At 44.4% G+C, this 27,365-nt stretch overlaps 1 long non-coding RNA gene across 1 annotated transcript; it reads right to left on the bottom strand.

Annotated features, from left to right (window-relative positions):
- Positions 1-4,543: 4,543 nt before the first annotated feature.
- LOC135315744 (uncharacterized) lies at positions 4,544-27,086 on the bottom strand. The gene is made up of 4 exons (XR_010375247.1): positions 26,931-27,086; positions 21,389-21,491; positions 8,183-16,676; positions 4,544-7,152 (listed from the first exon to the last, which is right to left on the bottom strand). It is a non-coding gene; the product is annotated as an uncharacterized LOC135315744 (long non-coding RNA).
- Positions 27,087-27,365: the final 279 nt, after the last annotated feature.

Below are 27,365 nucleotides of genomic sequence, written 5' to 3'. Positions count from 1 at the left end.
CACTTCAAAGGAAGGCTCTGACAGTTGGATGCTTATCTCCCACTGATCTAAACTATAGCAATCTCTTTTTGTTTCCCAAGCTAACTTGGAAATCCCATTGAGAGCAAGTTCATCAAAATAGTTCTTTTGTTCTTCTAATTTCCAGCAAATCCAATGAAGAATACAACTTCCCTCGAGGAATTTTCAGTACGGCAGGGGCCAACCCCAGGCAGAGAGAGCAAGTTTAGTAGGAAAAAAATAACAACAAAATGTTCATGACGAAGAGTAAGAAATGCTTTAGCATTAGTCAGAGACCCAGGACACCGGTGATGCCTTTGATCTCTTCTTTGCCCCACCATACTGCATTGCTTTTGTGGCTTTTGGACTCATAACATAAGTTATAGACTCTTTAGGGCTTGTGTCAACCATGTGAAAGGGATATACCTGGACTCTTCTAGCCCAAATATCTATTCTTTGGTGGCTATGAGGGGCCTGTCTTCATAACCAAATTATCTGTTTCAGGCCTATATTTCTTCAACCCACCATTCTGCACATTCTTTCTTTGCAAGGGAGTAAGCTGAACTGAGCTCACATGTAAATACCAGCTCCAGAGTCCATGGTGTACAATGACACGAAGCAGCCACCCAGCTCTTACAATCTCTTACAAAGTCCCTGGGAGGGCATCCTCCAAAAATGCCTTTCTTCACAAAGAGGGGCATTTGTAGGGGAATTTGTAGGGCACTTCCCACAAACACTTGTGGTCACCAGGACTCTGTGAATGCCCCATCCAAGAACGAGTTCCAGGGAGCTTCGCAGGACAAAGTTGTACACAGGAATTACCACAGGATCATGGTCAATATGTTTTCTGTGTACTTAAAACCTCAAGGAATAAAGTTGGTTTGGAGCAAATCCTTAAGAATCTGCTTGGGTGTTGGTGGGGAGAGGACATTTTGGTACTTTCAAATGGCATTACACGTTTGTGGAGTGGAAATTACAGTTCAGTGTGTGAGCATACTTGATTGGACAATCTTCCAGTTGATGGGTTCTTCTGTTCAATTACTATTAAAATTCATCAAATGGAACAGAGTGGCTTTAATGCCCGTAATTGTTGTACAAAATGCTCTGTAATTGGTCTTACAAATGAAGCTGAAGAGCAAGATCAAACTCCATTGAAAATGAATCTGTCTTTCCACTGAAGAGTTCAAGAGTCACTTCTAAAATCCCTTTCATGGGGAAGTGTTTAGCCAATTCCAATTCTGGTTCGTTTTGTGTGGCAGTTTTTATTTGCTTATTTTGGCCTCTCATATGCAAATGAAGCCACCAACTCTTGAACCTGGTTCTGCATGCTCCCCTCACTCACAAATCCAAAGCGAGGGCAGCGCTGCGGTCACTCAGCGGTAGGAAAACTTCAAAGCCACCTCAGGTGCATTTTGGGTGCTAAGGGCAGTCTGGCACTAGGGCGATGCGAGGTGAGGAGCCCGCAGGTCTGTGCCATGCTGCCTCTGGTACAGGAGCCAGTTTCAGCAAGTGCTGCCAACCTCTGCCTGGTGTGTTTTTGTGAGTGGGAGGGAGTCATTTTTAACCTGGGCAGATGAAAGGAGAGGCAATCTGAGAGACGGGGGAATGAGAAGAAGGTGAGAATTTCTTATGCTACTTTTGCCACCAGAAGCAGCATAACCTGGAACTACACTGTTATTCAAGAGAGTGGGAAAGCAAGCAGGACATTCAGGGCTTCAGTCTTACTTGGTGCTCCACAAAGAATTCTTTGAATCCTTCACTCAGAGGTGTCCTAATTTTTCACCTATAAGCTTCCCTGAATGCCAGTTATTTTCCCCGAATTTCGAAAATGTGGATGCAAGTCTAGTAGACTGCCACTCAGTTCCTCAGTGTCACTGTCATTTCTCCTTCCACCCCTCTTTTCTGACGTGTAAGGTATGCGCAGGGAACGTTGTGAGTCTCACGCCAGTATTGGTGTGATGAGGATATGGAGCAATGAAAGCACTTGGGTGCTCACCGGTGCTCTTCGTGACCTGCCTGCATTCAGGATGTGTTTGTGCTTCCTAGAAATGGCAGAATAAAAAATTCCCCAGACATGATGGATTTAACCACTGGACCCATTACGTTAGGAGCTGATATTTAATTCTGTTTTCCATCTCTTAAAGATTCCAGACAAAATCCCCTCTCTGGCCCCCCTCCAAAGCCCTCTTCCTCTGCCCCTCACCCCAGCCAAAAACTTCCTGTTTTTCATCATTGATTCTGGAAAACGTAGTTTATTGTTCATGCTGCTTCTGTCAGGTTTTTTCTGCTTTGTCTACTCTCAAAGAATTAAAAAGAGGGCTCAGAGGGGATCATTCCTCTTTGTACAGTGAGTAGAGAGCTTTCTATGGCACCTCCTCCAATGAAATGAAGTGATGGCTGTGGAAGAAGAGCAAATCAGAACCGAAGCTGAAAAAAACCCTACATGCTACTGTCCCATACCCATTTAAAAGGCACAAATCCCTCTCTGTGTTCCTGATTTGTTACCAGGGCATCTTATTTACGCACGTACACACTGATTCTGTCATCGTTAATCTGCTGAGGGTGAGAGTGAAAGAAGTTCAGTACGGCAGCTGCTGGGGACAGCAGAGAAACTGTGCGAAAGCACCGTGCGTGTGTGCGTTCCCCTACATGCCTACGAGCAGGTAGGCTATGGTAAAACAACTGACTAATTAAACTGCAAGTGAAAATTAAAAGAACAGAATTTCAGATTGCATCCAACAAAAACAAGAAAAGGTCATGGACAAGACTCTATTTTTTAAAACCTACCAGCTCTGTTCAGTAAATGTGATTGCTTCATACACACTCAGCACTAATTGGATTGCAGGTTATTTTGTATTTAGGTGGCGGTGGGTGAAAGCAGTGAATACAATAGGGGAGGGTGAAACCCACTCATAATGGCATCAGTTTTGTCCTAAAACAGTCTGTTAGTCAGCACCCCGACCTTTTCTTCCCCACACAAAACACCTTGATTTTTTGTTTGGATTTTTGTTGCACATACATAAGCAATTCCGGCATGGCTTCATCCTCTGATGCTGTTTCTGGGATGTGATTGTGTCTATGTGTGTGCACGTACAGCCAGGAAATGCCTGAAGCTGCAGGAAAGGTCCTAACTGCAGTTAAATCTAGGTGCCTCACCTTCCCCCACGTACAAGCATTCTTGCCTATGTAGGCTAAGGTGTCCAAGTCTGTGTTTTAAGTCATTCAGTGAAACCGTAGCAAAACGAAGGAGTTGCACTGCCAAGAAGCACCAATTTAAATTTTTCTTTATTTTAAAGAAGGCACAGCAGAAATTTCTCTTTGAAGGGCACATCTGGGATGTTGGAAAGGTTTGGGTGGATCGGCCAGAGCCGATGCCAGTGGATGCCTGAGACCCTCTTTCCTCTCCTGGTGACTACAGGGGGAAGGAGAAAAGAAGAGCAGCAACTCAGCGCAGCAGTGCGGGAAGGTATTTCTGTCTGTGCCTCACCTACATTTAATTCATTGGACACGGCACCAGACCAGAAAGCAGGGCCCTCGGGGCCATGGCTGCTTTTATCTTTGCCGAGCCCCCCCTCCCCGGCATTTCGTGCGGCTCAGCACTGGGCATCAGCGGGTTTGATGAGAGACACCCACACACCCTCATTGTCAAATAACAGCGCCCTTTCATCTCCTCTGCCGGGGGATGGCGTTCCTTGTGTCGACTTTGTCTTTTGGCAGAGGGTTTCCTTGTCCCCCTTCCCTCCTCCTTGCCTTGCCCAAGCCGGGAAAGACAAAAAAGCCCCAAAGCCTTAACAGCCGAGGGTGGGTTTAGAAAAGAGCTGGCAGGAAAGATCAGAGTTAATCATTAGTGGGGCTGACCAGTGCTTGGAGATAAATGCACCCCATCCCTTCACTGGCTGGGTGGCTCTGAAAACTCTCCTTTTTTGGGAGAAACCTGCCTAGAAAGGGCACGTTTCCCCATCAGCATGGCCCCTTGCGCGGAGCTGGCTGTGCTGCTCCAGGGCTCTGCTGCAGACGCTGGGATGGAGCGAGGTCCGTGGAGGGACCCGCTGGCCCATGGTCCTGCCCCGCTGCCGTAGGGTGGGGGGTCCCCCCCCATCCCTGCAACTGTACAAACCCTGCTAGCAACTTTTTACCTGCAAAAAATGATGCAAGTGGGAAGTTGCTGGCAGTGATTGCGCAGGTCCCAACCTCATTACAGAGAGAATATTTTTTAAATCGCACGGCTGAATGATAAGTGAATTGGCAGCCAGGGCTGGGAAGTAGGACACAGGAAAAGCCCTGGAAAATATTGAATTTCCACCAAAAAAATTGCAACCTAGAGTGGCATTTTTTCTTCTGAAAACCAAAGGATTTTGTTAAATTTCAGCCAAAATCATTCCATATTTTGGTGAGGAAAACCACATATCTGTGGCAAGGGACCCTTGTCAGGAAAGGTATAGTTTAACTAAAATCCATTTTTCTGTTTAAGCAACCATTTTTATTGCAATTTTTAGGTTTTACAAGTAATTTCTTCTAGTTCATTAAATCACATGTTTCTTTGTATCCACAAATAGTTCATAATTTTATTTATTCATTAATTGAAATTATCCCTGGCTTTCTTCAGGAATTAATTGTTGCTAAGAAAAATCTGAATATTTCTAGTCATCTCCCTGAATCAGCACTCAGAGAGCTGTTTCAGTCAGGCAGCATCACTTATTTTCTCTTTCTCATGTAACTGAACAACAAACTGAGAATTGCTTTAGTTGGAATTCAAAAGTATATTGCCGTTTACCGTACGCAGACTCATAACTGAAATGTTGGTAATACAAATGAGGAGAAAAACAGCTATCTTTGGATCAAAATGCACCTTCAAAGTAAAACAAAAATTACAGACCTAGTTGAGTCTATTTTAATGACAATAACTAAAGGAGTCGGATTAAGCCCTTTAGTGGGGAATTTTGGGGGAAATGGGGATTGCTAGAAACAGTTTCTAAGATCGATTGACTTGAATAATACTCTCAGGCACACAGAACATAAAGAGGTAAAGCCTGAAAAGAATAAATCAAATATCTTGTGGCATTTCAGGCATTCTTTCCTTTCCTAGACACTGCTTTTAGTTTTCAGAAATATGAACAATTCCAGGCAAGCAGAGAATAGCCTGTTCATTCCCCCACCCTGTGATGAATAGTTGCATGTTAGCCTGTTCATTTAATGACAGCTATATATAGTGTGTATAATAAATCAGACTCCAGGACACAAATGCCTTCTGTTTACCTTTGAAATACTTTTTTTTTTTTCCTGAGAACTGTGGTTGTTGCAAAAGTCTGATGTATCCGTCTACATGTACCTGGATCCAAACAACTAATTACCTGAAGCTTTTGGTTCAGTAAGGTCCCCAGTCCTCTCAGAACTGCCTGATGCCGTGAGACCCCAGTACCTCGCAGGATCAAAGCCTGCACAGGGTAGAGAAAATAAACTCAGCCCACTGCATGCGGATAGGAGGAAAGCTCAGTCTGAGCTTTGCATGAAAAGTCTCATTTTAATCAGAGATCTCAGTCAATTAGTTTGATTATTGCTTTATAAACACTTGTCAACTTTTATAATATGTGCCTTTGAAATACGATGTCTGAACTCACCAGCCCTTCGAAATAGCATATTTTCAACCTGGAGTGCGCTATGACTTCTCTGTACAATAATTAACCAATTAGAGTTTTTATATACATATATATTGCTACACATATATGTACTGATAATTTTGGTTAGATTATCATTTCTGACCTTTATAAAATATCTGAAATGTTTCGCTTTTAAGAAACAACAGAGATTCCTTTTCAGTTTAAATATCAACAATTTCATCTGGGCTGGAAGATACAAGTTTCAAGTCATCCTCTGCTATCCTAAGTTACACCTGGCACTTCCCAGGCAGTTGGTACAGCACTGATAAGATGATCTGATGTCCCACCTGCAGGATGAGAAATTCACGGGCTGGATTCCTGCTCTGGTACAGCCACCATAATATTGTTCTCCAGAGAAAAAAAAAAGGTGCAATTTCTATCTTTTTCTTTATTTGGGGAAAACTTTTCATGCAGAGAAATGTAGTATTAAAGTATTGAGAATTGCCGAAAGACATACAGATTATGTATATTTTTATAGCCGTGAAGTCACTCAAATGGCTTTGTCTCCATTTCATTGTTTGGCATAGATCACTTATTGTGCATATGTTTTCAGATGGAAATGCTGAATTAGACTATGGCAAAATGGATAATGCAGCCCTAATGCTAGCATGAGCTAATAAGGAAACAGCAATGAATCTACTGTTGCAGATTGAAGTACATGCATTTCATATTATTACTCAAGGCTTGTCTCTCCGATTAGATGATTGCATAACCTTAATATTATAAATCTTGCATGATGTGAATTGTTCAGCTGTAACCATAATCAGTTTTTACTAAGGTGGCATTTCTGTCGTCTTGTTAAACACAAACATTATATATGCGCTAGTCATAATTTTATAACAGTTGCTTTTAGCAGGAGGCGGCTTTGTCACTCAGGAGATGCAGTTTAGCACAGATGCAGCGCAAGTGCTTAAGACGCTCATAATGTCAGTATTTGCTTCAGAAAATATCGCTTTGTGGATCCTTTAATTTTCTGACTGTAAATTTCTCTTCAGAAGTAATGGAAAAACTTGCAAGCTTTTAGAAAGAACTCTCTAAAAGCCACTTTTCAGATCTTCCAAGAATCAAGTTTATTTAATCAAGTGGAAATGGCTGTATACTCCACAGAAATCACGGCACACTGTCGGCATTCTCAGGTGCCACTGCTCAGCTCTGAGCTCCCACTTATTTCAACCCAATTTTCCACAGAGGAAACGTGGCAGAGCTCCCTGTGTGTAAATTACCAAAGGCACGGCTTTATGGGGAATGCGCGCTGCCGCCAGCTTTTAAGGGTTTAAGACCCACCATATAAACCTCAGCAAGGTTCTCTTCTCCCATCAATTCACTGGGGATTTACGCAGTTAAAGCTCACAAGCGGGTGATAAATTTCAAGGCATATCATGGGAAGAAGGGGACCCGACCGGTGCGAATACGCTGCGACGCTGTCCTTTGTGCAGACCTCGGGGATTATTTAGTCCAATTTATCTCCTTGACAAATTTATTGTCTTCATCAGATGCTCTGTAGAGGGGGAAAAAAAAAAGGCAAAATCTCTGCCTTGTTCAAGCAGTGGACACTCTCCTATTTTTTGCTGTAGATCTTGTGCTGAGATAGTCCTCAACAAAGAGGAACATGTTGAAGAGATAAGGGCAATACTAGCACTTCCACGTGCTGTCACGTGTAGGAAACCCAGAGACTGCATAATCAGGGAAACAGGCATAAAACAAGCGCTATCTCACCTCTCTGGCTCTGCAGTAAATCTAATCAAGGGAGATTTCTTATTGGTTTTAATGGCAGAATAATTGGCTCTATACTCAATAATTTTATACTCAAAATTACATCTTAGGTGTAATGTAAAAACTAAGTTCAAATAACTTTTATCAGGCAGTTTGTGGACACGATTTTCTGGTAGGAGATATAAAATAATCAGTTGCAGTGGTCTGTTCTTTGGAGAATAAGAGTCTTTTCTGTTTCTAGTGTGTTAAGCATCCCTGCAACGACTGCTGGCACTTTTGCCAATGCGGAAAGCACAACGTTTTCAGAAGTGGGCATCCTCTGGTGAGAGCTAAAGGCAAGGGGGAAACACCAGAAGTACAAGATTTGAGACAAACCCAGCCTCAGACCTCGAGGCCCATACCCAGCACTTAAGGGCGTCTGGGAGTTTTGTTGAGCATGACTCCGTGAGGGTGAGAGCTGGATGGTTTGGGTGGCAGCTCGTCCTGCAGGAATCCCTGTCCAGCGATTATCCACAATGATCTGCTAGCTGCTTTACTATGCTGAAACTCTGACTGGCACTGGAGAGGATTTCTCACGTGGTTTGCAGGGAAAAATAGTTTTTAATATCAGTTTTTAAAAAAAAAAAGAATGTATGGCCCCTATAAACTGTTAAACTTCACTTTATTGATCATAAATCTGTGTTTTGCTCAATGCAAAAGTTTTTCATCTTCCACACAAAAATGCTGAAACAGCTACAAGTATCAAAAACACAAAGTTTTCTCTCCTGGACAATTTATATGGAAGTTATTGGATTTTTTTTTTAAAGCACTCTTACCACGCTGCGCTCGCCCACCGGGTTAGGAGAAATTGCCTTTCATTGCCAAGCTTTGTTCCTGCCCTTCTGTGATGGGAAGAGACCTGAAAACAAAGCAAGGGCATTAGTCTTTTCTACATACCGCTAGGGATAGAAGGGCTGAATTGGATAAGAAATCCAGGCAATGGGAATAAGACCTCAATAATATCAGAGAAAGAGATACTCCTTTGCAAAGCTACTGCTGAAGCAGGGCACAGGCAGCAACAGTGCTACAGAGCTGAGCACGGGGCTCACAGCAGAGGGACGCCTCGCATTGAGGTTTGTCCCAGGGTCTACCCCCAGATACAGTGGCTGCTGCCAGTGCAGGATGGCCAGACCAGGTCCCATGGGGACATTTCTGGGAATTAATGTGGCCCGGGGGTGCACCCCCTGCTCTGCGGCCACAGGCGCCGTCCCATCTGTGCCCCAGCCTCTCTGTCTGCAAGTGGGGTGATGCACCCTGAGACCAAGAGATTAACAGCCCTGTCTTGGTATTAACAATCTGCAAAGGATGTAAACGTGCAGAACAGGGCAAAGAAATCTTGATTTATTAATGGCAAAGCGGAAAACTGGAAGGAACAATTAGAGTATTCCGGACTAGCCAAGGGTGCTATCTAGACAGGGAGATTTACCCTGTTGCAGCATGGATTTGAAATGGATCATGTTAGCTAAGGCAGCTGTGTGTTAGCACATTGAATATATTTGGTCTCCTGAGACACATTTTTTTAATATCAAAGCCCATTTGGGGAGAGGAATAACAGGAGAAAGGATATTTTCTTCTTTGCATCCAACTGTACAAATCAGAAGAATTGTGCTTTTCCTTCATAACCTGGAAGCCCCTTTTTCTGCTTGTTCTCCATCATGTGGTACAACAGGTCTCTGTGCTCCCCGACAGTGGTCAGCATCTCGGTAGAGATAATGGACTGGATCATCACCTGGATGCAATGTTTCTCTTTGGTCATAAATCACAATGGGAATACAGTAAACAAAAGCTGTGAAATATGAAGCCACATAAATAAAGGAAGGGAAGGACTGTGAATTGTCTGGGGAAATCTGTGCAAAGAAAGGGAGGAGGAGATGCTTGCACTGTCAGAGGAACCACGACAAATATACATCCTGATTTTAAAGTTAAACTGTTACTATAATTATTTAAGATTGGCCTCCTCCTGTGTCTCACAGGATGAGGCTTTGTTCTCCTTTCCACTAATTTCATGTGCTTTCTGTTCCTCTTGGGCTTTGCTTTTATTTCTGTGCTTTTCCCGCTTCTAGTAATTCTGTTACAAATACCCTTGTTATTTCATCATTCCTCCCAGCACACACAATCCCCAGCTTTTGGACAGTTTCTTCTTCCTTTGCCTTTGTTCTGCTAAATTCACATACTTCTTGGTACCAACCTGAGAACTCTAAGCAGCTCCTACAGAGGAAAACACAGGTCAGTCAAGTCATGGGCTTTAGCTCTCACCCATGTTGAAAAGTTGAGGTCCAAGCACATCTGCATGTTTAATTAAACTTCAAATGTTAAATCATCCTCACAACTGCCCAGCCCTCACCAATATGATCTGCTCCACTGTTTTGGAGAAGTGATGAAGGACACAAAATTTAGCAGATTGTCCTATTAGGAGGAAAAGTAAAAAGGAAAGGAAAAAAAAAATGTCAGAAATAAAAAAAAAAAAAAAGTCCTGTAATCTTGGATGGGGATCCTTAATGCTAAAACTTTGCTTAATCTTGTCGGCAGAGTTTCACCTGTTATGTTTCTTAAAATGGGGGTGAGGGGGAGGAATCCTTTTGTCACACTCCAATAAATGGAGTGAATCTATATGTCCATTCCATTGCGGAAACAGCTCTGTTTTCCTCAGCATCACTGCAGACATATCAGGTAGACTAAAATACCCTGGGATTTATAATTTGAGCACAGTTATTTTATATATGTCAAAACCAGTGGCTGATCTTGCTGTCCTGAGGCTACTTCCCTGTGACAACTAAACTACTGAACACTTCTTCACCGAACTGCTGGCCCTGGGTTCCAATACTTTGTGTTTCACAGAGCTGAAGGACCCTATTTAAAACATAATAGTCACATTGAAACATGCATGATACAATTTTTAAAAGCATATTTTATTTTCAGTCACCTTGTTGGATTTTATTTTCTCCTTATGGACACAATTACATGTTCACATAGATACTAGTATTTGGGACTTGACAAACTCCCACCTTTAGTGCTTTGTTGAATGTTCAGTTCAGTTTCTTCCTAGTGAACTAAGGGACTTACCAGGATTTTTAACATGGGTGTAATTTTATTTTCTAAAATAACACACGTCTATCTGTTTGGTGATGTGTGCATATTAGAAGGCAGGATAAAATAAACAGAACATAGGGCTTTGATTTGAACCACATTTAAGCGGTACAGGTAGAATTGTGTTTCTTTTGGATCAGCTGCTTTGCTTCAGCTTTGCGGTGCAGTTAATAAATGCTGCAGACCGCTTTTTCAGAGCTTATAAACTTAGCAGAAATAAAAGGAACTAAGGAGTCTGACAACTGAGTGAGGCTTATAAATGCCACTGAAAGCCTTTGGGGCCCCAGCTCCTGGGGAGTATATCAGAGCCCTTGCAGGGTTTATAAATTCTGCTTATTTACTGGCAGGTTTCTTTCCTGACCATAAAAACCATAGGTCAAAAAGCATTGCTAGATGGGGAACATGAAGCCTAGCTTTCATTTAACTCCAACTTCTTCTTACACAAGGCTGTGTAGCTCATGGGTAAAGCTGTGGTGTCTAGTGCTGAATGTCGCACGGAGTCTGTCATGGGGAAAGCATCTGCAGCTCCTGCCTTGCTGCAGGACGGATGCCCTGGAGAAGTTAGCTTCTGGCTCCTGTTCAGGGTCTATTTGCACCGCTCTTTGCACTTTGCAATCTGGGGAACGCTGCCAGTTAGCTCAGACAGGGTCATCTTTGGGGTCAATATTTTAGAAGCATATAAGTCAGTTGAGCTGCTCCTCAGCAGGGGACGAGCAGGACCAGCACTCAGCGTTGTGCTCCCACTCCTCTTGTGTTCCCCACTGCCCAGGCTGGCTTCCTTCCCCCTGCAGTGTGAATCAAAACTGCTGTTTTGCACCCCCTCTACAGATCTCCATCTCAACTTCAAGGAATTTGGGCACATGAATAGGCTGATTTGTTCACAGGAACCCAACAAGCCCTTCACCAATTTCGTGCTCCTGAGCGTTGTTATAGGCAAGCATCCACCTGGCAGGAGGAGTAAGAAGCACTGTGATCACATAGGGTTTCTTCCAAGCATCCTGGTCCCAGCTCCGTTCCACCCTGCCTGCTGTCTAACAAGCTGCTTTAATGGATAGGTGGTGGCCTTCAGTGGAAGGGCTAAATTTAAAACTTTCCTATGCTTCCCTTGTCAAAGTTAAAAGCTTTTCATGTCTGTGTTAATGTTTCTTTTTTTTTTTTCCCTCCTGTCTGCTGGCACCAATGACAAATACTACATCTTGCATCGAGTAACAGTATATTGAATGGCTGGCAGAGGCAGAATACGGCACCTGTAATTTATCTCTGGGAGTTTGGGCTGGATGACACTGCTGGGAACAGACAGGGGCTCTGAGCTGTCACCTGATTACTAATTCTAGGATTTCTCCTCCGAGAGTGAGAAGGAGTGAGCTAGGATGAAGGGTACAAAAAGCAAATCAATAAACAGGTTAGTGTTTGCATCATTATTAACACTCGGGCTGTCAACACACCCATTGAAACTATCGCTCAGGGCAGCTTCAGATTTAATGGTCAGTGTAACAGATTTACTGTAAATGTTAGCTAAGTCAGAGCAGGAGGGGGGAACTCATTGACAAATAACAGAGATTTCAGTGGGATGCATGAAGCCGTTTATGTGTGTGCATAAATAACAGCACTATTGCCAGGCAGAGGCGGGTGGCTTTCTGCAGTATTTCTTCCTGTGGGGCTGCAGAGTATCCCCTTGGGCTCCCCTTCCCTGCCCGGAGCCCCTGCCTCCCTCCCCTCTCAGGCAGCAGCTGCACATCAATTAAACCACGGAGGGAGCTTTGGTCTTGGGAACCCGTCACAAACCCCTTAACAGCCTGGAGAAGGGAAGGAAGGGAAGGGTGATGCTGCCATCTTCACACCAAATTAGCCCGTGATGGGAAAAAGCTTTAAATGAAGTTGGGTTTTATCGTCTTTACCCAGGTGATGGGCTCCCGTCATTTTCCCATCTCCACGGGCAGAGTCATCCTTGCAGAGTTTTCTCAGGAAAACTCGTGGCATTGCCCTTTCCCCAGTGATCCGATCGCACCCTTTTCACAAGTAACACACAACCAAGCAGCGCTGAGCAATAAAAATGAATGCTTGATCAAGTGTCTCTGTTTAAATTACTGATGAAATGATAAATCTGTTGCAGAGTAAATTGGCTGAAGACGAATCTTGGCGAGACCTGTCGGTGCTGCCACTTCTTCAGATGAAAGCCCTCATAAAGAAATTAAACTGGTTAAAATGAAAGGCACCTAAATTCAAGAAGCTGTTGCAGTGGAGGGTTTCCCAGATTGCACTGTCATCTCAAACACGTCCTTCTTCAGGAACATTCTGCTGCTTTACTTTCTTGTTTTAAACGGTTCCCACATGCACATTTACAATAGTACAGCAATCTCCTGGTTTTCATTCACTGCTGCTGCCAGGAGGAGAAGGGACCTGGAGGCTGAAGCCTCAAAGTGTCGGGATGTACCAGACACGTGTAGCTCTCTCTGACTCAGGGGCTACTCATCGCCTCGGAGGTTTGAGGCTAATGGCAAAACATGAAGTGCCAGAGCTCACTGCTTTGGTATTCTCAAACCTCATCTTCATCTCCTGTCCTCCAGGCAGACACCTCAGGAACTGCCTTGCTCAGTGAGACCTCAGAAAGCGTGGTTTTGTACAATGGATTAAACCTCCTGTCTCCAGAAAGAGTCTTTGCTGGGAGTGCCCACCCAGTTGAACTCTGCCTTCGGCGCATGGACTCAGGATGGAATCAAAGATGCTTGAAAGTTCCTAATCATGTCCTAAAATAAGCCAGTAAAGCTATTTCAAATGCCTCTCATAGGAAACTTCCATTCAGAGCAGCTACAGAAAACTCAGCAGAAACTCAGGGCAGTTTGAGACCACTTGAGAGCTGTGTTTCTGCTGGGCACAGACCAGTCAGCAGAGCCCAAAAAAGGTGTGAGCTTGGTTGCTCAGGAGGTAGCTCTAGAGCAAGAGCAGCCCAACTGCTTCTCCCCCCACTCTGGACTGTCCCAGTCCTCACCTGTCTGACACGGCATCTTAAGATGCTTTTTCTGCTTATCTGCCAAGAGCGATGTTGATAAGCTCTATCATTAGTGCAACCGCTCTTCAAACACACAACCTGGTGGGGACAGGATTCTCTCAGCCTTTAATTTCATTATAAACCAGGCCAAGATGAAACTCGTAACTCACAGCAGAGCTTCCTGAATGCTCTTTCTGCCAGGGAACATTCTTCAACAGGAGCAGAGGATAAACCCATTAGCACCAGCACCTCTGGGCTCTGGGATGGGCCGTGCATCACCTGTGTCTTCCACATTTTGTGGTTTGCATTATTTGCCAGGACCCTATGCCCTGCCCAGACCCCATAGGAATAGACAAGAATCACAGGCTTGGTGGGACACGGGGGATGCAGGCAAGGTTTTTTGGTGTTACAGTTTGTAAGTGCAAGTGTTAAAACCCTCCAATACGTGGCTTAGGACCCACCAATATGGATCTCTGTTCACGTTACTTGATTTTGGGGTGTTACATTGTGGTTCAACCCCAGATGTCCCTCGCAGCAGTGGTACAGTAACTCTGCCCATGCTGGTAAACCCACTGCACGGGAGCAACCTCTGAGTGCCTCTGAGATAACCTGGGACTGTGCCGTCCACTCGAACTGCACTGCCAATGCTGAGCTCCTCTCCAGAGAGCGTGTCTGCTTCACGCCACGAAGATGTTAGTTCAGTCTCCTAGGCTTCATGAGACTTGCTACATTAGAAGATCAAAAAACCAAATGCAGCAGCTGCAAAACCAACATTAATGTGTTTAGGTTTGATTTTGATTTCTAAAGGGCTAGTGGCAAAGGAAAGCTCTAGCTCTGGAGCCTCTCTGTGGAGTTGAGCTCTAATGCCTCTAGAAGGGAGCAGCCCTGTGAATTCAGAGAGCCTCTTGCTTTCTTTAATCTGCATACTATTGACTAGAGGAAGAACAAACCTCCCTTGCAAGCCTTAATTGGAGCAAGTGGCATCTGACGATTTTTGTTTAAACTGTAAAAGACGACTCCTCCCTGGTGGGAGATGTTCAGCAATCAAAATAAGGAGGAAAAAAAGCCAAAGCCTTGCTGCACACAGCTTGGCTGTGCAGTAGATAACCCAGCAGAGAGCGGCCCTGGGAGCTGCTGAGGTATTTGGACAAGGTGACCTCGCACCAAGCACATTAGTTGTATTATCGGCCTATAAACTGTCTCACTGCTTTACATAGCCGTATGGCCCACATATTGAAGGAGAAGATTAGCTTGATTATCAATGGGGGAATGAGCCAAACAATTACTTTCATTATTGAATATCCAATTAATTATTCAGGAGGCAAATCAATTATTCATATCTCATTTAAACTGGGTGGGGGGAGAAGTGTTGCCACCTCGCAGAGCTGTTCACAGCCTCTTTGAATAGGCAGCAATTCTACTGCAACAGGAAGGAATTGTGTTGGGAGCAAAAGCCAGCCCCAAAATTATTTTCCCCAGGCTGTATAGATATCCATCCATGCACATTTGATGGCTGAGGCCAATTCTAGGGAACCGTGACAGTTTGGGGTTCCCTGCAGTGTTGCCTCAGCCGTGATTATTACTACCCTTTTAATGTGATACGAAGCCCTCTCCAGATCAGCGCTGACAGTAGTTCAGAAGCCCGTGGGAGTTAAGCACGTGCCATGGGAGCACCGATGCATTGAGGACTTGGAGATATTTGGCTTTATGTGAAAAAAAGAAAAAAAAGCCCTCATCCAGATAGCAAGAGGGAATCTCCCGCAGAAGAGCAGACTCTTAACTGTTTTTCAAAGCCTGATAACATCATACGTAGATTTTACCAGCAAAATATCTGTATCTTGCTTCCCTCCTTTAAATAACGGAAATTAAAAAAAATTATTTTGCCCACCTTCTGGCTGCTTTTGCTGTGCGTTTCTTGGAGGCAGGAATGGGTATATTGCACCTAAGCACAGCATTGCGCACAGCCTATTCTGCATCTGGACAGAATCATCCCAGTGCTGCGGTGCCCAGTACCACTACAGACCCTTTGCCATGGCCATGCATTGTGCTCCCATCCCAAGCATCGACAAGCAACAGATTGCTGGGTTCAGAGCACCCGACAGCTGCACTGTAGATCAGCGGGTAAGTATGAGAGAAAGGGGAGAGACAGGCAAGGTGAGGAAAGAGGTACAGCCACTGAGAGAGCAGATCCAGGAATATAACCAGGGTGCAAATGATATGGAAAGGCCACAGACTGAAAACTCCACTTTCCTGTAAAACTGCCCACACAGGTGATGACAGCTGGCTGCGACTGTTTGAAAAGCAGGGAAACGGGAGTCACAACTCGTGTGTGCATGTGTGTTCACGGCAAATGGGTCCCTGGGACATCCAGTGTCTGGGAACGCTCCTTTCCTCCTTGCTCTCTCACGCAGTCACTTGTCCTCGCTGCGGCCAAGGCCCAGCCCTCCGGTAATCTCAGTTTTGGGTTTTTTTTAAATTTCTTCACACAAGCAGAAGCAAGATAACATATTAGAAACAAATTGTCAATTACCGAACAATCAAGCCCTCCATTTGTTTGTTAGATTGGCTCTCAAATAGTCCGATTAATTATAACAGCACTAATTATTAAGATACACTGGTAGTCATCTCCTATTTCAGAGAGGAGGAGGAAGTCTTTCCTTCTGCTTTTCCTGTCACAGTAGCAGCCTTACCCAACAGGGCGATTTATCTCTGTCAAGCCAGTAAAATGATAATGCCAATTAAATCACACAAGTAATTGCTGTTGGGGTCCCCATGGATTTCTCCCAGCAGAGTCAGGTGGAATATGAATGCAGGCTGGCTGGGGAGGGCTGGATCCTGCAGCAGGGAGCACCATGCTGCCCTCCGCCTGCACTAGTCCCTGTCCCCCTTTGATCATTATGGTGGGGACCCCAGGGCAAAGCTCGCCCCGGTAGCCCCAACAGTGTGTTTTCACAGGCAGAAGTGGGTAAAGTTGCTCAGTCTCAAAGAGTTGCCACAGAGGACCCATGGCATGAAGCTGTCACTTTTTTTGGTCTCTCCTGATACAGGTGGTTCTTCTCATGGCTTTGGTAGTCTCTAGCATCTCTTGCTCCTGGCCTGCTTGGACCTGGGCTGCGTGCCCCATCCCCTCAGACCAGAAATGCAGATGAATCTCCAGCCCGAGTTAGCGTTACAGGCCTCCCCGTATACATACACTGCAAAATATAAAGATATACGTTCAACACACGCAGACACGCAGCCTGGTCCGGAGAGGCTTGAAGAATCACATACACAGATAACAGCGGTAATGACTGCCACGGCTGCGGCAAAAGGCGGGGTCCTTGCCCCCACCTCCTGTCCTGTGCTTTCTGCTTATTGTAATGAATCGGGCAAACCCCACCTAAAAAGGATGGTGTGATCTAACCCAATTTCACTTCTCATTCAATTAAACCCCGTGAAAGCAGGCACGTAACCTTGTTAATATCAGGTTTATTAGAGGGAAGGGGGACAGAAAATTAAGATATACTTCATGTTGTTGCTAATTAGAAAAATTGAGACTTTGCATCTGTGCAAGGCAGAGCAACATGTGGCATTAACAGATGTGAACTCATTACACAGCTGCATCGTAGGAAATTGTGCCACCACAGCGACAAAAATCTCAAAATCAGATTTCTCCCAATGCCTCAGCTTCCCATTGCCTTCTCCATCCTTCTCCTAGAAAAGTTTGTTCTGGGGTTGTTGGGGTTTTTTTGCTGGTTTGTGTTAGGGAGCAGAGGGGGAGGGGAGCTGCTCTTTTTGTAACGATAAACTGAACCCCCCGAAGAGAAGAAACAAGCCAGACTGCAGTGTGACAGCACGACCACTGGCTCCTGCTAAAACACAGGCAAAAGGTGCTACATAGCTGGAATAAAATTCATCCTGCTTACCCCCAGCTATAGTGTTTTCTGCAGGGGGGGAAGCAGGTAGGACTGCAGGCAGCCTCTTCCCCAGGGCTTTCCAGACACCGGTTCTCCGCAAAGTAGAGGGAAGTGGGAGTAATACCTTAAATGAGGTGTCACCAATAAAGTGCTTCAAATCCTGCCCTTCATCCCCCTGGGAGCTGTCTAACATCACCAGACCACTTGTCATCAACAGTAAAGAGCAGCCAAATAGCATGAAAATAGGTCACTTTTTTATCACTTCCTCTGTATGTTCTGCTTAACTTTTTGCCTCAGATAGTGGAAGCCAGCCCCTGGGGGCTGGTTTGGAGCCTCTGGGAGGAAAGCAGAGGTCAGACTTGGGATTCCTCTGTTATAGAGTTACCAAGAGCTCATTTGCTCTCTGGTACAGCTGAAAGCAGTCCAGCAAAGCAGCTGCGTAAAAATACAACTTTGCTGAGGCTTGTTTCATTTGTGCCTTATTCAGCTCTGGAGAGGCTCAGCTGTGTTTCTGCACAGTCAAAAAAAAATCACAGTGTGATCAAGAGTCATCACTGTAGCAGACTAACAGATTTGGGGATGCACAGGCAGGGCATCAGGGCAAGGGGGTTGTAACCCCCTTCCCGAGTGACTGGGCATTGGATACAAATAAGACATAGCCTGGAAAATGAGCACCAAAGACTGTTTCTCCTTTTCCAAAGCTTTTGCAGGGACCAAGTGGAAGTTTTGTTGCAGCAACACAACCTCTTTCTCCCCATCTCATTCACAAAAATTTCCAATGACTTTCAATGATACATCAAATACCTCTCTGACCCCCGGCACTCTGCCTCCCCGCATCATCTTGGAGCAGTATGCGGTACAAGAGGTGTGCTTCGGACAAGATCTGGAAAAGGAGATCCAGCTTTTATCCTGATCATAAGCACATCAGCTTATGTGTTTTGCTAAATTAAGTCTTTGTTTTAAGAACTTTTCTGAAACAAACCTTCAGTAAATGCCCTTGGCACTCCAGTGCAATTTGCCTGCTCCTCCCTCACTGAGTAAAGCATTGAAAAAAAAGCAAACCCTTATTTTTAACAAAAAAAAAACTGGTTAGTGAGTGCGCTACAGGCTGTCTGGCAAAGCTCTTCTCTTCATTTGCACGGGCAAAGAGTTGGTAAACATGGATTTTACACTAGCTGTTCTGAGCAGCCACTGGTAGCAGTGTTCCTCGCTTGCACCGTTTTATCGAGAGCCTTTTATCCTTCCTTTGCCCCATGCAAACATGCTGCGTGCAGCACAGAAACCCGTCACCCTACACACACTGCTGAGGCCTTCAATCCCTTTGTGCAGGCTGTTTCATTCCATAGACTCAAGGGTCACTTTTATTGTGGTTTCCGCTAAATGAAATCACAAAAGCAATTTAAAATCGCTTAAGCAAATCATGAAAGATGCAATATGAGGAAAGGGCTGTGAATAATGGTTAGCCTAAAGCATTGCAACAAAGGGAGTGACTGTGCTTCTGTCAGGTCCTTTCTCTTGGTCCGTATCCTTCATGCTGAATTCCTCATCTTCTGCCTCAGATTTTGGGCAGGAACTCATCAAAGGAGAAAGACACTCTTATCAAATTTCTAACATTGCCTGCTATTCTTCATGGAAAACGATCTCCAGGACATAGAGAGAGCTACAACTGAGTATGGCATTTCAGATATGCAGTAGCCAGAAAATAATAACAAAAAAACAGGATATCATTTTTATCCCAGTAATTATTTTTGGGGAGAAAAGACATGTCATTGTACCCTGTGAAATTCATCCTTATCTGACCATCTAACATTCAGCAAAAACTTCTGTCTGCTTCCAAGCTTTGTCCTAGTGGTCAATGGTCTGATATAGAGCAAAGTTAGAGGTGATTAAAATGGCTGTGAGATAAGTTTTCAAGCAACGTTGCTTCCCATCCCACCATCAGGGATATGCTTCATATAATATTTTTTTTTTTTCCCCCCATGAATTACTTTCTTGAAGTGTTGAAAAGGTCTCATCATCTTTCATCAGCCCTTTCACTAGTATGGCATTTGCTCCCGTGCTGCCATATCCTACAAGCTGAACAATGACGTTGGCTCAGATGTTCCCTGGTGTCCTGGATCCCGTGAGACCAGGTGTCCCAGCGCTCAGTATCCAGGTAGGGTTGAGAACCTCAGAGTTGCCATTAATGCAGTATTGGCACTGAGCAGGGAGCAACACCTCACTGTGACAGATTCATTATAAAACAAGATAGGAGATGGCTACTCTCACTCAAGAACCAAAGTGATGGCTGAGGTCTCCTCTAGACCAGGTATCTCTGTGTCAGGACTCATTTCTACCAACAGTTTTCTTGATTTAGGTTTTCTCAGGCAGCTACAAGTCAGCTGTGTCCAAAGGCTTTATGAAAACAGCAGCCAGTTTTGGTGCCTCAATTTCTGGCTGGGAAAGGAGAGAGAAGAAAAGGAGAGGGACTGATCTGGGGTCTCAGTGTGGTGCTCGGAAACCACAGTCAGCATCACAAGTTGTTTTTGAAAAGCCTGTGCTTTTGCTCCAGTGATGCTCAGCTTTCTGCAGGAGGAAGGCACACCCAAGTTTCCCTCCCAAGGACAACACTTCCCAGCTCCCAGCCTTGAGGTTTCCAGCTGGACCTATTGGACAATATTCAAAACCAGATTAAAGTGTTGCAGCAGGCCCTCATCTCTAAAATGTGATCCAAGCAGAATCCACACATCTGAAACAGCAGAAATACTGCAGATGGTGGGCCAGATGTGCTTTATTTTTAGCTCAGGATCACATTGGATCTCAACACCACTTTCTCAAGTGGACAATCACTTGCCAATCACCAAAAGGATCCTACAGAGCTGCTGCCCACAAGCCTGAAGATCCCCCAAAGGCTGGAGAGGATTCAGTGCTACTGAAAGGACAGGTGAATTTGCAGCTGTTCATGAGGTTTCCAATTCTGCCGCATCTCCTGCTCACTAACCCTAAAAGTCCCCAGAGTGTCTGGAGAGATCAGCACAAAAGCAGTAGAGAAGATGGCCCAGAGAAGACCCTTCTATTTGAAATGACACAATAAATGCTTTCAGTATATCCCCCCCGCCAAAAAAAAAAGCCCTTCTAAGCTTATGCATGAAAATAACATTTCCCACACTTTCAATTCACTCAAGTAATCTTGCTAAAAGCTATTAATAACCCACCTTTAGCTGTGAGCACGTGTGCACCTGTGTGTGCAAGAAGACAAGCCGACTCTGGTGGAGTGAGAGCATCAATGAAAAATGAACTGCCTGAAATTAACTTTAAGCGTCCAAGTGATTAAACCATTGTGCTGTGATTGTGTACAATACTCCCTTTCTTCAGCAATTAAGGCTGTATTGATCAGATACCATGAGGAAAGGGACTGGCAGAGTAATGCTTATTCAGGCTCCCATAATTAAGAGTGATCATCTATTGTTCTGGAGTACACGACATAGCCCAGCTCCATCAGGCTCTTTCCTCTCGCCTCCCTCTCCCCTTGCTGGCCCTTGCTCCCCCATGGCAGCCACACAAACACGTGGATGGAGCATCTGCTTGGAGCAAAAATCAGAGCAGGAGCTGGCTGAAGTTGCTCTGTAGCAGGTTGGGATGAAACCCATACCTTTCCCCAGTCGCTCAGCCTTAAGACAAGCAGATTCTGCTATTTACTAGCAAGAAGGAAAAAAATGGGAAAAGGAAGGGAGCACAAGGGAATACAGCCCATTGCATCTGAGAGTAAGTTTCGGGTCAGACTGTGGGGCAACCAGACTTCAGCAAGACTTTGGAGAAATTGCACGTCTCTGTCAGTATGGGTCATTCCAGCAAGAAAAAAGACCTCCCAGAAGAGATACTCCTGCTCCCAAAATTGATCCGGGGGGATTTTTTGGTTAGTGTTTTTTTACACACACACACACACACACACACACACACACACAAAAGTACTCAAGCCAAACTTCTGCCCTTAGACACAGCTTGAAATTGGCCTCTTACTTATATCTTACCTAGCGAATGCATTTCTCACAGCTTCCGCTGAACTCTTGCTAAGTGGCACTGTGACCAAACTCTTGCTTTGCCTTTTTTCACTTCATGGTGCATGGCTCCAGCCTGTGGAAATCGGCATGGTTTTATCAGCATTTAAAATTTCACCCAACAGACTATATTCTCGTGATTTTTATGACAGCAGTCCTTGGACATTTAAACTCCTGTGGTAAGGGATATTTCCTTGCTTAATTATTCTAGTTCCCAGTGTATCATTTCTCAGTGTATTGATGGTACTTATTGTGAGCCCCAGAAGAGTGATGCTTGTCACTCAAGGTGTGCAACTGTTGGCTTGGGAAGGACTTGGATCATTTCCTCATGAAGACCACAGAATGAAGCACTTGGAAACATACTTCCCCAGAAAGCAAGGGCATGTGGCGCTGAGCCCCATCACTCCAGAATTGATGCAGTGATTTATTATTCATCCACAAGACCTTGCAAAACTTGATGCTGGTATCTAAAACAATGTGATAATCACTGATATTTTCCTTCACCTCTGTGGATCGCTATTAAACTTGGAACATAAAGAGAAATAATTTGCATACCTGGGTGACATTTCATGACACGGCCACAAACCGAACCAAGGTAGCCTAAATTTCAGCTTGGTGCTTTAACACCAAGAGTGCCTTTCTTTTCAGTTGGTGTGTGGAACCCGTTAAGTATGACCGCTGCTTTCTCATTGTCAGTATGTGCCCCACTCATCAGGCTAAAAAGATGCCTGGCTAGTAGGGATGGCACATGTGTCCGATCATGCAGCCCACGATCACACAGTACCTTCCTTTCCTAAAAATCAATCAAGGAAGCAGTCCTGCACTTTCAACCTAGGCAGTGCCTATTCACTTTAAATACATGTCTTACTACTTTATTCACAGTTCTTGTTTCAGTAGATGAGATGTAGCCTTGCCATTGTTTTCCAGTTATCTCAGTCCTGGCCCTCAAAGATCCAGCCAATGTCCTCCGCCGAATATAGGTCTCCTGTCTCCCTTTCCATGAAAAGCATTTACATTTCCTCCTGCTTGACAAAACCCATGCCCTTGATAACTAGTGTGTCCAGGTGCTGCTAATCTGAACCCTTGCACTGTGCGATTTCATTTTGCACTGCCCTAGAGCAGCCTTGTTTCCTTGCACACTTTGAATGGTAGAAGCTGCTGCAGGAAGAGAGATGGAGAGCTCTGCTGAGCTTGCTCTCTTTCTTCCTCTCTCACAAGCTCAGTGTTATTCAACAGCTCATGCCCAGGCAGAGTAAAGGGTTAAGCATGAAGAGACTGTGCTGTCCTGACAGTGCTGCCCTTTTGCCTCTTCCTCACACACACACACTGTTCACATAGCCCGCATTCCTCTCCAGTTAACACCATTAAGCTTTGACCTGAACTAGAGATAGAGCTAAATATGTGTGCACCTGTCCTCTTATAATGACCTGCTATTATCATTTTCCACCCCTCTTTTTTGATTGATAGATATTATATGCATAATGACCCTCAGGATTTTTTTTCCTCTCTTTTTGTTAGGCTTTGCTAAAGCAACCTGCAAATTAATTTAATATCCTCTTTTGGTTGGGAGCTATGAAACGAGGGCTCGAGGCTGATGATGCGTAAACCATTTGTGGCATGTATTTAATCTCCGGACAATGGATAGAGATGTTAGTGCATGCTACACTAAGTTCTATTTACGCTGGCTATTAAGTGCAGTCAAGCTGAAGGCAATCGGAGCACATTACAGGGCCTAATGGGAGAGGATGCTACACAACAGTACATTAAAGACTGAAAATGAATTAAGAAGGAAGCATGGTAGAGAAAGCAGACAAGGAAAGGGTTCTGTATACAGATAACTCTTATTGACAGCACAAATATTCATGTACTCTGAGTTCCCAAATCCAATTTTGGTATTGGATACCACTCTAGAGGGAATGTTTTGAACTCCATTTTCATGCAGATACAAAATGACTTGCAGTCAGCCTGCCCCCTCCCACCTCCGACTCAGTAGCTTGCATAACCCGATGCTGGGAAATGCATCCCCATTACCTACCTTGCAAAGCTAAGCTGGACCACTGTTGACCACCTAAATCAGGCCAAACTTTCTTGGCCTGCTCCCTGAAATGCATCTGGCCCCAGGAATTATAAATATATATATTGCTGCACTCTCAGTCCTATTCACTCTCCTTGGCACTCCTTGGCTGTTGCATGGCTGAGAAAATTCAAGCCTTCTGGGGAAGATGGGAGGAAAATACACAATGGGAGAAGCATACGAGTTGTGAACACTGTATCTTTGCTTCTGACTTTTTCTACCCTGGTATCTGGGTGGGAAGAACATAGAGATGACAAAATACTGGCCGGCTGTCTTTTCAAAACCAAGCTCAGAGCCCAAGAATGACGTTGCTTTACTCTATCTCACACACACACACAATTTTATGAGTTTGCTTTTATGCATAAAAATCCCCATATGTGAAGCGTCTGACTTCCTAAGTAAGGTGGTTTCTTTTTTATTCTCAAAAAGAAAAGCCCAGTTTACAATTAGAACCTTGCACGTGAGAAAGAGAGCAGCAGCAACCAGCCTACTGAAACCACATGCTTGCACCTACCAGCTCTGCTCTGTATTTCAGCAAGACTCTTCCAAGATCAAGCTCTGATTATTATTATACCCAGGGGTGAAATTCATACCAGAAGCCCAGATTGCAGACACACACCTGACCTACTCCCTGCTCCCTCAGTGGAGGGAAATAAACTGTGCCCTGAAAGCACCTACCCAGTGTCTTTTTGACATTTATTTTAGGACCATATTACTTTGACTCATAGCGTTCCTGCCTGTACTGCCAAGGTCTTCACTGACTGTAAATGAACCCCATGCCTGTCCACCGTGGAGCTGTGCCACCAACACCTGCTCAGACGAATCCCATCCCTGGGTCCTGAAGGCAAGACCAAGGAGTATGTCCTCCCTTCCCATGCAACTCTTAAAGGCCAAACTTGCCTCTTAGATGACAAGCTCCTTGCTACTGTTGGCAGGGCCTTATCTACAGCTTGATTGCATTGGAGAGTATCTTTTAAGAGTCAGAAAAAGAAACCTTATTTATACCCAGCAAATGTACTAAGAGTGGACCAGACCCTGCAAGGAACCAGGTGCTCTCTGACATCCCAGAAGCCTGAACCGAGATTTGGGTAAGACAAGAGAGTTTTCCTTCAGAACAAGAGTGGGTTAATGAACAGTTTTCCTTTCTTTAGAGAGCCCAAAGCCTTACCACCTCCTCCTCTTCCCACTTCTTGAAGCACTAGTGTAGAGTAAGAGCATAAAGGAATTATTTTTCACATAGCCAGTTTATTCTAAAAGCATGTCTGGCAATAAAAGGAGAGAATATTAGAATCATTTAGTAACCATCCTGTTTTGGCAGCAAGGGAGAGTTTTGGGCCTCTTAAAATGCTAGCATAGTAAAAAATCAATTCATTGCTAACATAAATAGAAATATACTGAAACCAATACCTGAGCATAAAATACTTACATAGTATTTTATACTGTGTACATAGCGCACAGGAATTTAAACTAGTCTTTTCAAGCGAGGCATTGACTAACCACGGAATTCATCTGGTTTTAAGGAGCAAGCTTTTGAGTAAGCTCCGCAGAAATAGGAGTGCATTGGTTTTCAAGAGAACTTCCCAAGTCCAAAACAAGTTTCTTTCACACTGTATTTGGATAGGGCTGGAGGGAAAAGATGGGAAAAACAATGTTGTTTCATGGAGGTCTTTTCCTTGGCTTTTGGTGGTAGTGAGACACTTTCTCTTCTTAAGGACATTCTTGCTGATGCGTGGATAAGTGTCCTTTCTGTCTTCCAGAGCAAAACGTCTCTGGAATAGACATCGTTTACATTTTCTATGAAATGTCCCTTAATTATGTTTTCATAATTATTTCCCTTGGGAAAACAGCCTTGCTTATGTTTATAGGGATTTGAGACCTTCTCATATTTCTGCAACAAGTTCCTTTGGTCACTGTCATCCCAGTTTACAGCCTACTGTGACACCGAGCCAGTCTGAGTGAACTCTGGGGTGTGTGTAGCAGGCAGACACTACACAGCTACCACGTGTGCTACTGTCCGTGACAATTTTAGTACTACCTCCTGCACTATTCCTGTATCCACAGCCCAGGACGCTCGCTGCCAGTTTGAGATCCTTCCTATTTTTAAAAACATCTTGAGATGAGGAAGAGTAAGGGAGAGCAGTGAGCAAGTGTTTCTGTCTTGCTGGCACTATAAATCTAACCACAGCTTTCTTCTTCACCTTCTTCTTGAGAAGTGCCCTATCATCCCATCCCCACCAGAAGACTAATTGGGATAAGCACAAGAAAGAACAGACAGGGAAGGAAATGTTCCCAGAGCTTTTAAGCACCTCACAATCTCTATCCAGAAGACTAAGGGCTGGATGGGCATCATGCTGAGAAAAGCTTACAGCCTTGGAGGAAAGGAGAGCGAAGGAGAGGTGAGTCAAGAAGTGAAGCAGCTTCACACACAATCAGCAAGAAACATTCATCAAAGACCTAGAGGAGCTCTTCTCCTGGGGTTAACAGGAACAGATTCCCACTGTGACCAAAGAAGAAGGTGCCTCTACCTAGTTGGCACCCCACATCGCTCGCTGGTAAACCAGGAACATTGCTCTGAGGCCACTTGTATAGTGGCCTGTGAGTAATGCAAGGCAGGCAGTACTTTGCACTTTGCTTTCTCACTGAGTTTTATACAGCTTAACAAGTCCTCCACAGTTCAGTGAGTGCTTAAAAGGTTCAAAGTTTCTTGTTGTTTATAAGAAGAATGTCTGTGGTTTATCACTAATGCAATAAAACTGCTGAAAATAATAATCATAATCTGTGGATCTAACCCAACAGAAATGTCACAGTCCAATTCAGCACCCTTCCCAGCCAAGACACAACAGTCATCTACAGATAATTAAACTCTCTATGAAAGCCAAGTACACAAATGAGAACCCATTGGGCAGTGTCATAACCCTCTGCTAGGAGTTAAAAACATATCACAGCAACATTGCAGCATGAAGGACTTCAAAAATAGCCCTGTGAATACTTGCTTGCTGGGATCCAGCCTCATCTGGAAGCCCTCACCACCATCACCTTGGCAAATATACCTCTCTGCATACCCTCAAGATGATGGTTAAACCTCTCCTTTGTGCTGCCTCACATGTGGTTGCATGAGGTAAGGGAGCAGAGTTTCCTAGGCTCAATACTGACATTGCGACACCATCAATTTGAATGTACTGCTCTGGAAGGATAAACATGTTTTTGTTTTAAAAGCTCTACATTTCTAAAACTGTCGCTGTCTCTGATCCACTGACACACTTCAGAGGCTATGCCGTTGCTCACAAAAACACTGGGAAGTCCCCTTTTTGTGCACATAATCGGAGAAACGCAACTGCAGGGGCGGGGGAGGGAGGAAGGGAGGGAACAAACTCATAAAGACAGTAAAACCTTTCATTGAAGAACAGATGAAGACTGGAGAGAAGGACGGGAAGGCATTACCTTAAGCAAAGCACATCATTGCACTGCCTTTGTCCAGGCATTTTGCTGCTGTTGCTGATGAGCAGAACTGGCATATTCTCCCAGGCCCCAGTGAGGCAAAATCATTGTATATGATTAACTTAAGATAGTGAACGACTGAAGGTCTGCAATCCCTGATTTTGTTTTCCACATCACAGGCTCACGTGCTTATTGCCCAAAATTTATGCGCTGGGATACTTGGCAAAGGGTAGAAAATCCCCAACTCCTGTACAAGTTACAGAATGCTTCTTCTTTTAAAGATAATCCATCTTTTTAGTTTGTCCCGATGACTTTGTGATGTTTGTATGGATCATAGATACTGCGTAGTCCCCTGATAACCTTCAGGAGTGGGATAAATAGAGGCACTGAGGGTAGGAAAAGCACATCGTCCTGATACAGGAGGTTGATATGAGAGCA

This window comes from Phalacrocorax carbo, chromosome 14 (assembly GCF_963921805.1).
Source record: "Phalacrocorax carbo chromosome 14, bPhaCar2.1, whole genome shotgun sequence".
Classification (NCBI taxonomy): Eukaryota; Metazoa; Chordata; class Aves; order Suliformes; family Phalacrocoracidae; genus Phalacrocorax; species Phalacrocorax carbo.
Note: the sequence above shows the minus strand (reverse complement) of the source record. Positions and strands in the feature narration are given on the sequence as shown.